The following is a 14,147-nucleotide window of genomic DNA, read 5'->3' as shown; positions in this document are numbered from 1 at the left end:
TATTTGGTGACAAAAAAACACTCTCCCTTCTGGGTGCAAAATCTCATCACAATACACACTTTAACCTTACTGAGTATATAACCCTGAGTACATTTTACTGACACTCATATTCCTCTTCTGTCTTGCTATTGCCAAACTGATAACTTTGTGTCTTACGTAATCTTAACCAGAACCCCCAAATTATATACATTTTAAGTTCTGCCATATAACAAATTAAGTCCCTCTAGTCTCTCTTCTTTATATGATACAGTATAGAAGGAATAGTAGAAAGTAAATGCAGTTAGGCCAATGGGAAGTTGACTTCCCTAGGAATCAAGACAACTGAATTCTAAACTTAGCTCTGTTACCAACTTCCTGTTTGATTTGGAACAAGCACCAAAGTCTTCACATCTCAGTTCCCTCATCTGTAAAGTGAGAGGAGCAATTAGCCTATGTGTAGCAATTAAGTTATGCCTTGAATGATGTCTGTCGTGAATGCTGGACCAGGAAACAGCAGGACCTTTCTGTGTATGGACTAGAGTCCTCTCCACCCAGATAACAAGCATCAAAACCTTAGTTTCCTCATCTATATAATGGGAGTAACAGTACCTACTTCCTGAGAATTAAAATAACTAATATATGTACAAGTTCTTGGCTCTATACCTGGCTGGATGATACCTTTAATCCATAAGTTCCAGCCCCTATTTTCAGCTTTTACATCCAATGAAAGAATCATCTCTACCTCGAGAAGCCTCCTGCTTGTTTTGTTATGACAACACATTTGCTATTACTTTGCCTGCTGTTTCCAGCTACCCTAGGCTTTTTTTGGATGCCATTCTTCAATCAGGCTGTGTCAAACACATGTTATTGCTTATCTTCCAAGGTCAGAATTTAGCATTTATTTTCTGACATGAGAAGACAAAGAAATAGAGATCACCCCGCATGATTGTTGCACTGGTAAGAACACCATATCGGTTGTGTCATTGATGTATTCAACTAATCCCTTGAAAATAAAACAGTGGCTACAACTTAAGTACTCCTTTTAAACTGAACTGTTAGTTTTGTCTTCATCCCAGACAAGCTTTGAAAACCAACGAACTCAATTTTATGAATTAGGCAAGATTACTGAGATAATTCTTCTGAAAGAACAATATTGCTCCCCAAATCAGCTTATATATTTGAAAATCACTTATAGTAACTTAAAACTAATCACATCCAAAGAAAAGTGCATAGTTATTTTGATTGAGAATTGATTTGTCTGCTCAGCCCACCTAAAAGAAAAGGAAGAGAAGAGGGAGGGGAAGGAGAAAGGAAGGGAAGGAAGGAAGGAGAAAAAGTAGAGAGAGGGAGGAAGGAAGAAGGAAAGACTTTCCACCACAAGAGAATAAGAGTGTTAGCCTCTAACAAGGGACTCGTGGTTCTGCTTCCAGATTCTGCTTAAGAAAATGCTCAAAGTTCCCCTTGCCTCTCCTGGCCTGTCACACTCTCACCACATTTCTATTCACATGCATCACACTATGGTGTCATTATTTTCTTTCTTTCTTTCTTTCTTTCTTTCTTTCTTTCTTTCTTTCTTCCCACAAATAATAAGCACCAAGAATGTTCCAGACACTGTCCTAGGTCCTAGGAAATCACCAGGGAGCAGCAAGTTAGACTTGCTTCCTGTTTTCATAGAGCTGAAGACTAGGAAAAAGGCAAATATGCACAAAAAAATAAAATAAATAAAACTTAAAAAGGAAGATTCCAGGGCTTGTTCATTAATATAAATGCAGGACTTAATATGGCACCTGTCACATACCTGTTTCCAACCCAACTGCGCCCTTCCATCCTGCACATAGGAGACACTAAGAGAGCATTTGGTAAAGAGTAAAAAAAATGTTAAGAAATGGATAAAAAGTCTCAAACTTCTGTTCAAAATATATAAACATAATTTTCATCTTAAGTTTGCCTCCAACAGAACACAGCTCCTGCTGGGCCCTACTAACTCAAAGTTGAATGTAGATTCTATTTTTAGTGGATAATCTAGTGTTTATCTTAACTGTGAGATACCTAATTATAAGCTGTCATTAGAAAATTTGCATCACTGTACTTGCAAAAGCAAACTCACCGAAAATAGGACAGGTTTCTCATCTTTCAGTATGCTCAAATTATATCAATTGTCTCAGGGAAAACCCATAGGAGCCCAAGCTGTGTTCCTCCATTTTAATTGCTCTGGAATACTCGCTGTCATTAAGATGAACAGACCCAACACATAGTTTCAACGCCATTAGGGTTTGGCTTGTTTAGTTTATTTTGTTTTGGGGGTATGGGGTTGTCATTTCAGTCATCATAGATAAAGCCTTCTCAACAGCATGCCCACACATCTGGGACTGGCTTCCTCAGGTTGGTGAAACACTCAAGGGACACTATCTGTGATATAAATGATAAAGAGCTCCTTCTCTAGTGTCTGCAGCCTTTTTGTAGTCCTCTCCAATAATAGGACAAAGAATTCTAGCTAGGTCTGAAGTAAATCTGTTAATAATTATATGATTATATTTTTCTAATAAGTTCAGCTTCTTTTCCCCAAGCTTGTCTTTCTTTAACCATTCTAACAGGTGACTAACTGATTCAAATTTTCACCTCATTAACCTTATCTTGTCTCTCGCTTCTAGGGGTCTCACTTCTAGTGTTCATATAAATGAACAAGTAACAGAGAAGGAGAAAAACAAAGAATCTTACAGAGATTAATCGATCCCTGAAAATCTGAAAGTGACTTTTGTCACTATTATAAATCAATATACAGGATTTTCTTAATCACTAGATAAAAACCATACATCAAAACCATGATTAAAAGGTAAATAAATATAATGAATTTTAATAAGAACTTGGACTTATTTTGCCATTTTAAAAAAAGTATAGGATAGATTGTTTTTTTTCCTTTAGTCTCCTTCATACAATGATGATTGCATTAAGGAGAAGTTTCAAATTTTCCACATTGTATATCTGGGCTTTTAACCTCTCACAAAGATCAGATAAAGACTGCCAAACCAAAAAGCATTCTTGGCTCCTGTGCACAGCTCAATCTTTAAATAGGAGTTTCAGCACGTACAGGCAGGAGCAAAGACTTCTCCAGAGTCTTTATCTATTGATTAACTGTAGAGGATATTCTGTTTAAAATGAATCTTGATACTCTCTAAAATAAATGTTTTATTCTATTTTGGAGTAAAAGGTGTAAAGGAAAAAATGAGACATATGTACCCCTCCCCCACCCTGCAAATATGCTACATTACATTTTTTCCCATGATATTTCTATAAAAAGCTGGAAGCAGAAGGAAAAATCCATTTGACAATAAGAAAAATCCAAGATCAAGTGCCAGTCACTGCTCTAATGGGCAGAAGTCACTTAGTGAGTGACTCCCTACTACGCATTAGGAACTGCCCCAACACCTTTGGTTAAACTACTGATGTACCCCACACCTCAAAAGGAGTCAGGAAGACCTTCCTTTTCCTGTGATTTTGATGGTTAAAACATCAAAATTCCTAGACAGAGGCCTCAGGAGTAGACGTGATATTGTCAAGAGATCAGTTTAAAGTGAGATTTCCAGTGTTCTTACATGGTCATTATCTTTATGATTATTACAAGTAGTGTATCAGCCAGGAAACAGAAACCACTCTGTCTCAAAAAGAAGTTTAACACAAGGAATTTGTTGCATACGTGATAGGAGCGCTGAGAAGCCAAATGGGATGGTGAATTCTGATGTCAGTTCAGGAATTAGCAATGGCAGGATGCCACTGTCTTCGGCAGGAAATGGAAAGAAACAAGGTGGAATTAACATCATCAAAGATGAGAAATGGTCAAAGCATGAGCTAGATCTACAACAGAGGACTTTCCGGCGGGAACCAAAACTACAGAGGGAAGCAACCGTAACAACAGGAGCTAGAATCATGAAGGTGATTTAGCACTGCCAGAGACACCCTTAAAAACACAATGAATGGAAGAAACGCCTTTGCTTCTCTCTGTCTCCTACCTTCCAGTCTTTACCAATGCTTTCCATTGGTCAAGACTATCAGGAAAACAGGGCAAAGGGATCTGGGAAATGTAGTTCACTAAAATGCAGAGCCAAGCTGAGGATGTTCAGGAAATAGATATGAGAGAAAACAGGTAAATATCTGGCAAAAGTGACTGTAAGTAGACTCACAATTTGGGATCTCTGCTTATCTTGAGGGTTCGTCATAGAAAAAAACAAAAAACAAAAAACAAGCCCTAAGACTGCCAGCTGCTAGAAACTGATAGCTTGAGAGCTTTGACTGCAATGATCAATGCACCCTCCCTGAGCTACACAGCAAAAATATTGCACATACTTTTGATCCTTCATACCTCAGTAGTCAACTTGCTACTGAGAAGACACATCTGCCCATCCATGAAAGTTCAAAAAAATATTAACAAGTGCTTTCAATCAAAGAATAGACTCAGGGGAAGAAATCTGTGAGTCCATGAAGCACTTGTTCTCAGAGAATAGAAGGGCAGATTGGCTTAGAATAAAACCTGCAGAAAGCATGGCCATCAAAATGATTGTCTAAGAAGTCAGTGATTAAACTTTGGCCACCCTGCTTTAGATCGCAATTGGTCTTAAGTCCAAATTTTCATATGACTGATAGCACTTTTTTAAGCCTTTATCTGCCAACCCAAATACATCAGGCTAGTTTTATATCCTACTTTGTGGAGCATAAAAATGATGAAAGCTAAATGATCATGCAAGAGAGAGAGCTTAGATTTTTTTTTTTAAGACACTGACTCTATTAGTTTAATAGTCCTCACCAGCCTAGAATCCTGTGATTTAAAAAAAAAAAAAATTACCAAAGAAAAGACATTTTGGAGCATTTTGCTCTTCATTCCTCACTTGGTTTAGATGGCAATGCTTTCTCTTCCAAGCCCAGTTCAAACGGTTACCTCTGAACCGTTCTCTGTCTTGCTCCGTTTTGTTCTGATAGCACCTTGTACAAACCTAAATGGGTGTACTTATTATATTATATTGGAAGTATTTGTTGCCAGTCTAACTCTGTCTAGTAGTGATTTAGATCAAAACAACCTGTCAAAACCAATTTAACTTTACAAATTGGACAAATATAAGTCCAGTTTGCACTACAATTTGGTCAAAAATTAATCCCCCAGTCCCCGTTGCCAAGTTTGACCATTTGGTTGCAGAATGGGGTTGTTTGGCAATGCTTTGTGAGTCCTGAATTTAAGAATTTTTTGTCATTTTCTTTTTTTCCAGAATTGGGACTGGAGCTTTTCTTATTTTTGCTTATGTATTTTCAGCTAGTTGTTGCTACTCTGTGTTATTTGTAAAAGTTGAAACAACCAAACTATCCAATTTAGGAGATTGGTTGAAACAAATTTGCAGTATTCGGAGGCAAATTGGAACAACTTCAAAGTCCAAAATTGATTGGCTGAAAGACAATATGTAAGTAATGTTTTCCTTTTTATAGAAGAATATTATAATGGTGCCTATTCATCCTTGATGCTAGCTCACAATACATAATAAGTATCTAATAAATGAGTGTGTGCTGTAGCCTCAATGCATTCCTCTGAGAGTCACATTTTGAAACCTAATTCTTGGTGTGATGGTATTTGGAGGTGTAGCATTGGGGAGGTGATAGGTCATGAGAGTGGATCCCTCATGAATGGGACTGGTGCCCTTATTGAAGAGAACCCAGAGGGCCCCCTCACCCCTTCTACTACATGAGGACATGGCAAAAATACTCTGAACCAGGAATTAGGCCCTCGCACGACACCAAATGTTCTGGCACCCTGGTCTCAGACTTCCCAGTCTCCAGAACTGAGAAATAAATGTATATAAGCCACCCAGTTTATGGTACTTTGTTATAGCAGCCTGAATGTACTGAAACAGTATGAATATAATTTTTGTTCTTTTTTTATTCTGAGTTCAATCCACATGGATGAGTGGCATTCATTCTTTCAGTATACTGAAAGGTGTGTATGCTCAAAGGTCTTTCTTTATCGAAGATTTTGCATGAATGCATTAGTTCAAATGTGATTCTACTGAGTTAAGAAATAGGGAATAAACAATGCTTCTTTCCCTCCTCTTCCCTCAGACAGTCTGTGTCTCCAATTCCCAGCTTCTCCATTCCCTACTCCTCCTCCCCAAATGTTAAGCAAAAGTCTCACTATCCATAAACCATATGCTGGAACAAAGTTATTCCTTTCATAAGTTATTTTCTGCCCAACTCTAAGAATTTCATTTAGACAACACTCTTGAGGGCTTTCCATACCAGAGTTGTATATTACCGCCAAAGGCACGGGGGGAAAAAAAGAATTAGCAATCTCATAAATTGTTCCTGAGTGGTTATCTGCTTCCAAAGGCTGAATGAGAGGGTGATTGCAACAGACATCCTTTATAATCAATCCTAGCAAAGTGTTGACTGGTTTTATTTCCAGTTTATGGTACAGGAAATGTAAAATCTAATGTGGTATATTAATAAACAGTAATGGTCTATAATCATTTCATAACAAGAAATCAGCTAAACAAACAAGTAATTAGGTTAATTAATAAAAGTATTAATTCATGTCAGGACTTAATTGCTTTTGGCAAGACCTTTGTTGGACTTACAGTAAGTTACCAGCCCATCAGAGTACTGCAGAGGAGTGGTCATTTTATAGAACACAAATGGCCTTCCATATGGTATATACCCAAATGTACCCATCCCATAAATGGTGGAGGGTAGGCATGCTGTGGGTTTTTTTTTTTTTTAATGAATCACTAAAAGGAAATAAGAATAAAGAGACATTTGGATTATGAGAATGAAAAGGTCGTATTTTAGAGCAGTTCAAACAAAATAAATTATTTGTAATGTCAACCAACAGTTTTAGTGCTGAATTTTTAAATGCCCAGTGCAAATAATATTATCAACATTCTCATATTTGGCTTTTTATGGCATATCATCACATACATTATTTCATTTCACCATTCTAATGGAGAAAATGTCATTCATATATGTCTGTAGTATGTATACATGTTTCACTGTAAACAATGCATTTTGGCACATTTCGAAAGTGCACAACAAGTAACATAAACACAAGAAATTCCTGGTATGGTGTCAGGTGAGCAGTTGTTGATGTAGGGATCCATGGATGGGGCCTGTGAGTGTGTGTGCATTTTTCAGGAATGAGGATCTAAAATTTTAATCAGACTCTCAAAGGGGAAAGAAGATGAAAAATATTGGAAAGCACTCTTATAAACAGATGCTACAGTCACCAAGTAAATATAGGTGGTCGAGTTAACCCAGGAGCTCCCCAAATGTAAGTTCCTTGCACTATTTGTATCCGGAGAATTTTGCTAAAATTGCTCATTTTTATTCCATGATCCCAGTTAATGTATGATGAAGAATGTGAGCCCCTTTTTTTCCATTTGGGAGCTTTTATGATAATACCAAGGAAGAGATGCACAGGTGAAAAAGGAAGTTGCTACTGTGTGTGACACCCTATGTATTTTCTGCTAGACCAGGTAAGCTCAGCCAGGGGCAAGTGCATCCTGATAAACTATACACTTTGGGAAGGCAAGTATAGTCTCTCAAGTCACCAAGGTGCTGTTTAAAAGATGTGTTGTATTCATTTGTTAGGTTGTCAAAAAGAGACCATCTGAATCCTGAGACATACTTTGAAAAGAGTCTGTTACAAATTTTTTCATAAGGAGAAAATGTGTATCAAGTGGGAGCAAAACTGAATCAGCCAGGATCATCTGGAATTAATTACAACAATGCCATGGCCATTCCAAATACTGAGATATCTACAGATGTCAACTTCTTGCAATGGGAAATTATATAGAAGTGATTTATTTTCATTAAGTCCATTTTCTAAGTGCTGTTCCCGAGAACATGCATTGGTTTCCTGTATGTCATAAGCCAAGGCCTGATTTGTGATTGTGTTCCAATTTTCCTCATCATATTATTTCCCCAAATACTCCATTTTATGGTTATATGTGCAATCGATCTCTATATAGAGATTTATGTTTAAATGGATGCTACAAGCTAGGAAATGCTAAATTAATCCCATTACTCTCTTTTGTGGGAAAGAAATGCTTGTTGTTGACCAAATACCAGCCTAACTGGCTGCTCTCTGACTGGATTAATATGTTCCAGAATGGTATTCCTGAGCAGTAGGGGTATTCATTAAAACATTAATTCCCGAGCTATCCTAGAAACACTAACACTGAGCCGCTAAATATGAGAATAAATATAAACGTTTCCTTTCACTCAGAATCCATACAATGCCTAAATTTCTATTACCAAGCTATTGAGATTATGATGAAAATTGTCCTTAATGCCAACATAATAATAACAGGAACAAAAACAAGAAAAACAAAACGGAAACCAAAACCACCAGCATAACAATAGCAAAGGATCAGGTGAATGGGAGTTCAGGGAAGATCTGTTCTGAGGAAACTGATGAAGCGTTGGCCCAGTTCTCCCTTCACATTACAGTTTCTTCACAGTAAAACACCTCCATTCTAGACACCAATTAAAAGCAAAAAAGAGAAAACCATCACAGCAAACCAACCCTCAGGGGCTCAGCTGCATTTCTGCCCAGAGAACAGCCACCCAGACAGTGCCTGGTACCCCTGCTCCCCTGGCTCTTTCTCATGCCCTCTCAGGCTCTGTCCTGCCCTGACACCTCCAGCTCATGCCTCATAAGCCCCAGCTGTTTCCCTCCATCATTTCCTAGAGAGCAAATCCTTCCAGCAAGGCCAGGAGCCAATTCTGGATTTGACAGGTGTCTGACTTGGAGGGATCTCAGGCATGTTTCTTGAGCACTCAGCATGGGCCCAACAGCTTGTGTTGTCTCCAGAAAGCCCATTCAGGACACTGCCAAGGAGGAGAGAGCTTGATGCGCTGTGACCAGAAGCATGCCATCTCATCAGGACATGCAGGATGCCAGCAAACCTGTTCCTCAGGAAAAACAAAGCAAAGCACTGTGCTCATGGATATGTTTGGTATCCCTGCATGAGGGAGCAGTCTGATGGAAAAATCTAATTAACAGGCATCTCTTGAATGGCCAATAACGTGCTCTCCACCAGAACAGACCATGGTTTCTGAGGTTAGCTTGGGAGCTCGAATCCAGCTCTCCTCTTGCTAGATTGATTGAGTGAGCTCAGCTGTTGATTGAGAGCCTACCATATGCCAGTCATTATTCCAGGTGCTTTGGAGACATCGAACAGACAAAGCTTCTTGTTCCTGAGCAGCTTACATTTCAGCAGAAGACAATAAACTTCATAAATAAGGAAACCCTAAAAACAATAGGAGATGAGAACTATAGGAAAATTTAAAAGAATAGGGTAAGACAATCAGGAGTGTGGGGATAGTACCCGCTGCACATGTTGCAGAATGAAGATGAAGTGGTCAGGGTGGACTTCATTGAGAACAAGAGACTGGAACAAAGGCATGAAGGGTATGAATAATTAGCCAAGGAGCTATTTGGGTTATCCAGGGGAAGAGTGCTCCAGACAGAACGGCTGGGTAGAACAAAGGACTTACACAATGGGACAAGGGGATCGGGCATGGAAGGTCAAGGAATGACAAGGAGAAGGAACAGGAATGAAGTGCTTTGAGGGCATGAGTGAGAAAAAAAGGGGGGGGAGGGCATTGATACCACTGTCAGGGGCATGTCCCTCTTCTCAGCCCTCCTTTCCTGGTGGGCACAATGTATATCACAAGGCTTTTTGTGAGGTCTGGTGAGGATGTGGTAATAAGCATAAAGTTCCATGTAGTACAAAGTGAGCCTCCACAAACGTCAGAAGTTCTCCTTTCCACCTCTTCCACCTCCGATGGCACAGCTTGTACAAATGAGCCCAAACTTAGGTCTGGAAAACAGGAGCTATGCCCTGTAGCAGAGGGCAAGTATTTTAAAATATTCGAAGGGGGGTTTTTCTAACAAATTTGAACCTTCTCACTACCCTCAACGAGCAGTCCAAGCTTGCAGCCACCACAGTCCCCTGGCAGCAGGTGGACAGTGGACCACCCTAGAGACCCAAGGTCAAGGGTGAAATCTTGCTCCCAAGGGGTTTCCCTTTCCCTCCCTGTATCCCCTCCCTGTTCTCACACCCATGCTTGACCAAGCTCTAAACTGGGTGGTGGGGTTTTATCCAGATGTACAGTATCATGTGAGCCCCCTGGTTGTATGCCACTGGGTATAACTAAGAGCTCCACACTTACTTCTGTGAGGAGTGAAGTGCGTGTGGACCAGCAGGTTCTTGGACAGGAAGGGGGCACACTGGAGAAGGGACAGAGAGCAGGAAGGGGCCTTCCCTGGAGAGGAATGCTTAGCACCAAGGAATCTGGATTGCTGCCCCTTTCTGGGATTCCTTGGTGGTAGGAGAAGCTAGTTGCAACTGCCCTGGCTGGGGCTTCTCTCACCTCTTTTATGCCCAGTGAGACGAAGTCAAATGCTGACATCAAAAGGGAGAAGTCTTGGGGCGCTTGGGTGGCGCAGTCGGTTAAGCGTCCGACTTCAGCCAGGTCACGATCTCGCAGTCCGTGAGTTCGAGCCCCGCGTCAGGCTCTGGGCTGATGGCTCAGAGCCTGGAGCCTGTTTCCGATTCTGTGTCTCCCTCTCTCTCTGCCCCTCCCCCGTTCATGCTCTGTCTCTCTCTTTCCCAAAAATAAATAAAGGTTGAAAAAAAAATTAAAAAAAAAAAAAAAAGGGAGAAGTCTTCCCTTCCTACTTCAGAGATGCAGAGGCTTAGATGGACATCTGCTGCAGCCAGATTTCCAAAAGCAGGATCTCTTTCCTTCACAGAGACCTCCCCAAGCAGGGAGGAGCCCAGCACACTGAGGTGGTGTGGATTCCTTCCCCACAGACCATACATAATGGTTTCTCTCCAGCCCTCCCCTACAGCCTAGAGGGAAAAGAGAAGGTGAGTAATGACAAGAAGGGGCAGGAGCCCAAGTGGCCAACCCAGGACCTATTCCACTTGCATGTAAATGAGTTCCAGGAATTATTCATCCAGGTTGTCACCCAGCAGCTCCCCATTCCTCCTGCACTTCCAGGACCTAGCTGCCTGGTCCCTGCCTGTTCCACAGCACGTCACAGCTAAAAGTGTTGGGTCCCAGGGAGGAGACCCAATTCCTGAACCCCAGGGAAGTGCCACCCTTGCCTGTATTTACCGAGAGGGCTTCCGGGAAGAATTAGGCAGTGACTCTGACCTCAGTGCATTTTTAGATGAGTTGGGGGAGACAAAATTGGCATGAGAGACCAGGGGAAGCTTTGAGAGAGAGAGAGAAAGAGAGAATTAATGTGTGATAAGCACCACCAGTGATTAGAGAAGAGAGCCAAGCGACCTGGAAGATGAGAAATTTAAGAATAAGGCCAGCGAGGCAACCAGACTCAAGAGGGGATGTTGAAAAGCAAGTGAAAAACAAGTTGCATAAGCAGGGTGGGGCCAGACTAAGGAGGGTGTTGAAAGCAAGGGGAAAACTTTCAAATTCTCCAGGAAGAAATACAGGGTCACTGAAGGTTTCCCGTGTTGGGCTGATGTTGATGACGGAAGCACAGCTGCACGGCCCCTCTCAGCTTCACACCAGGCCTGAGGCTCCTCCAGACGCAATTCACACACTCGATTCATCACCAGGAGCAAGTGCTGCTCAGGTCCCAGGGAGTGGGCAGCCACAGAGGATGTTCTTCTTGAATGGATCGGATCTCTGGGGAAGCTTCTCGACCCTGATCCTCTATTTCTGGCAGCCAAAGAAGGCTGCCAGGATATGGAAAGCTCTGCATATGAAAATAATGTCAGCCGCCTCTGGAGAGGAGGTTGGAAGCAAAATCACTCTGAAAACTCGCAGATGGCAAGCGCAGACTGCACTGTTTTGGCATCGTCCATTTTTGTTCTTTTATTTTGCATTTCCAGGTTCCAACCACAGTGGCCGGGAAAACATTTCATGACAGAGAGCTGGGGTGGATGAGGAGAGGGGGACAGTGAGAAGGGGCTTCAGGGTCCATGCCGGTGTAACAGAATCTACCCCTCCGCCTGTTGCCGACACCTCACCTAGCCACAGCAGATGGTCACCAGGACATTCACAGCTGACCCCTGACCTTCCACTTCATGCCCCCTCCCACTTTTATATCCACCTATGAAGGAAGGAGCAGTCACCTCTCCTTTTTCCATCTGGCAAGGACTTCCCATAGGTCAAGTCCTCTTCCTTCCCTACTCAGTCATCGTAACTTAGTCTTAATAGCAGAAAAACAGCAAGGGGGGAAAGGAAAAGGCAAATGTAGCCTTACATATTCTGGATCATCCTTCCTTCAGAGGGTGGAGGTTGGGCTGGGGAGCGTGGTGGCTGCCTGGAAAAGGACTAGTTATCTACATTTTCTAGTATAAAAAACAGTTCCTCTTTCCATCTCTCACAGTGTTTCCTGTGGCAGAAATCTTTGGTCTCTTCATTCAGTCAACAGTTATGGCACACTTGCCCACGCTCCGTGGCAAGTGCACATGCTTATGTTGATGGTCTGCATCGCTGCTGCTCCCCAGTAACTCTCAATGCCTTCGCTCAGCAGCACATACACCTTTCCGGTTGCACTGTGGGAGAAGGTGTGCTACATGAGGCAAGAGCCAGCTGTGTGGAGAACCTCAGGAAAAAGCCAGATGTGAGTAACCCGCCTGCCCACATGGCAGCCTCTCAGCTCTAATCTGGTTTGGTTACCAGTCAAACCTTAGCCAAACTCCAGGGCCTCTGCCTCTCCTAGTACTGAAGTGCAGCCTGAACCACAGCTGCCTAATCGTGAAATTTGGCTAAATGTCAGGGAACTAAGAGGAGCCTCAGTGAGGCAGGAAGGAAGCCACACTGGGAGGGCTGGGAAGCAGTGCTGCTCCGGAAGGGGACAGGGGGCACAGCTATTAATTAAGGCAGGTAGCAGCCTGGCCTGGCACAGATGCAGGAAGCGTCTGGTGGATGCTGGGCCTGTTTTAAGGTTGATGATCTCAAGGAGACCTGCTCCGGGCTCCTGAAAGCTGAGCTCCAGCCAGTGTTGAGATTGGCTCTTGGAAAAGATCACTGGCACTTTACAGGGCAGCATGCACTCAGGCAAAGGTTAGGCTGGGAGAAGTTCCCAGCTCTAGTTAGGAGAAATATTCTTGGGGTTTTGAAAGACAGACCCAGGTCTGGGCTTTCCTGCCTCCAAATGCGATGTCCCACTCAGCCGAACTCTATGCCCACAGCCATCAGAGGTACAGAGGAGAAACCCTCAGCACTAAGAGGCTGGCTCCCACCGATGTATTCTGGCTCTTGCTGACACGTTCATGAACTATATGGATTGTTCCCCTGGCATCTCCAGTCTTTCACAAAAACATGGTGTTGTGCCTGTACCACAATATTCCAGGGCAATTTGGCTCAACATTGCAAAGTGTTGGCAGTATTTAACAGCCTTGTAAAAATATATTGGCAAGGGTTGTTGGCCATGTGATATTCTTTTAAACCGCAGTGTTTGGGCTACAGTTAAGTGTGTGTATCATTTATTTAGAGTTCATGCTATTAATTAATACATGTCTACTTTAATCCTGCCTGTCACTGACTTCCAGAAAAAGTGGGAGGGGAGTTGTTTGCTTCCAAACAAAAAGTCTCAGAGTAGCAGAATGAACTACTGGTTGGCTATGAACTTGGGCATATTAATGGTGACCTACACCCTCCGTCTGCCAACATTCTTACCCTGTCTTTGGCTCTGTGCTCAATTCATACCTGGGATATGCAGCTTCCCAACACATGACTTCAATTACGCTGACTTCCTAAAGATTTTCTTTCTTCTGGACCAGCCGACCTCTCAGAGAACTGTAACCCATAAAATTTCTAAAAACAGAAGTGGGCCCTTGGCATTCTGTCCCTCTCGACCCTCTTCTGAGCCATGTGACCATGCTGAGTGCCATCCCGAGCCATTAGCTCTGGTTTATTATGCAGACCACTCAGCCTGTATCCCAGTGCAGGTGGAGATCATAGGGCAGCAGCACAAGGATTTACACAGGAGCCTTCCTAGTGCAGAGCTCATAACCAGGACCAGGTCTGTGTCTTTAGCCTCACAATTTCTATTCAGCCCATTTTAAAATCTACTATAGCTACTTAGGTCCTGGCCACAAAAAGAACTGCCTCTGGACAGTCAAGATAAGCTATTCCTCCTGCTATAGAAG

This window comes from Herpailurus yagouaroundi, unplaced genomic scaffold (assembly GCF_014898765.1).
Source record: "Herpailurus yagouaroundi ecotype Mexico unplaced genomic scaffold, PumYag 139, whole genome shotgun sequence".
Taxonomy (NCBI): Eukaryota; Metazoa; Chordata; class Mammalia; order Carnivora; family Felidae; genus Herpailurus; species Herpailurus yagouaroundi.
The sequence above is the reverse complement of the archived record's forward strand: the minus strand, read 5'-3'. Positions refer to the sequence as shown.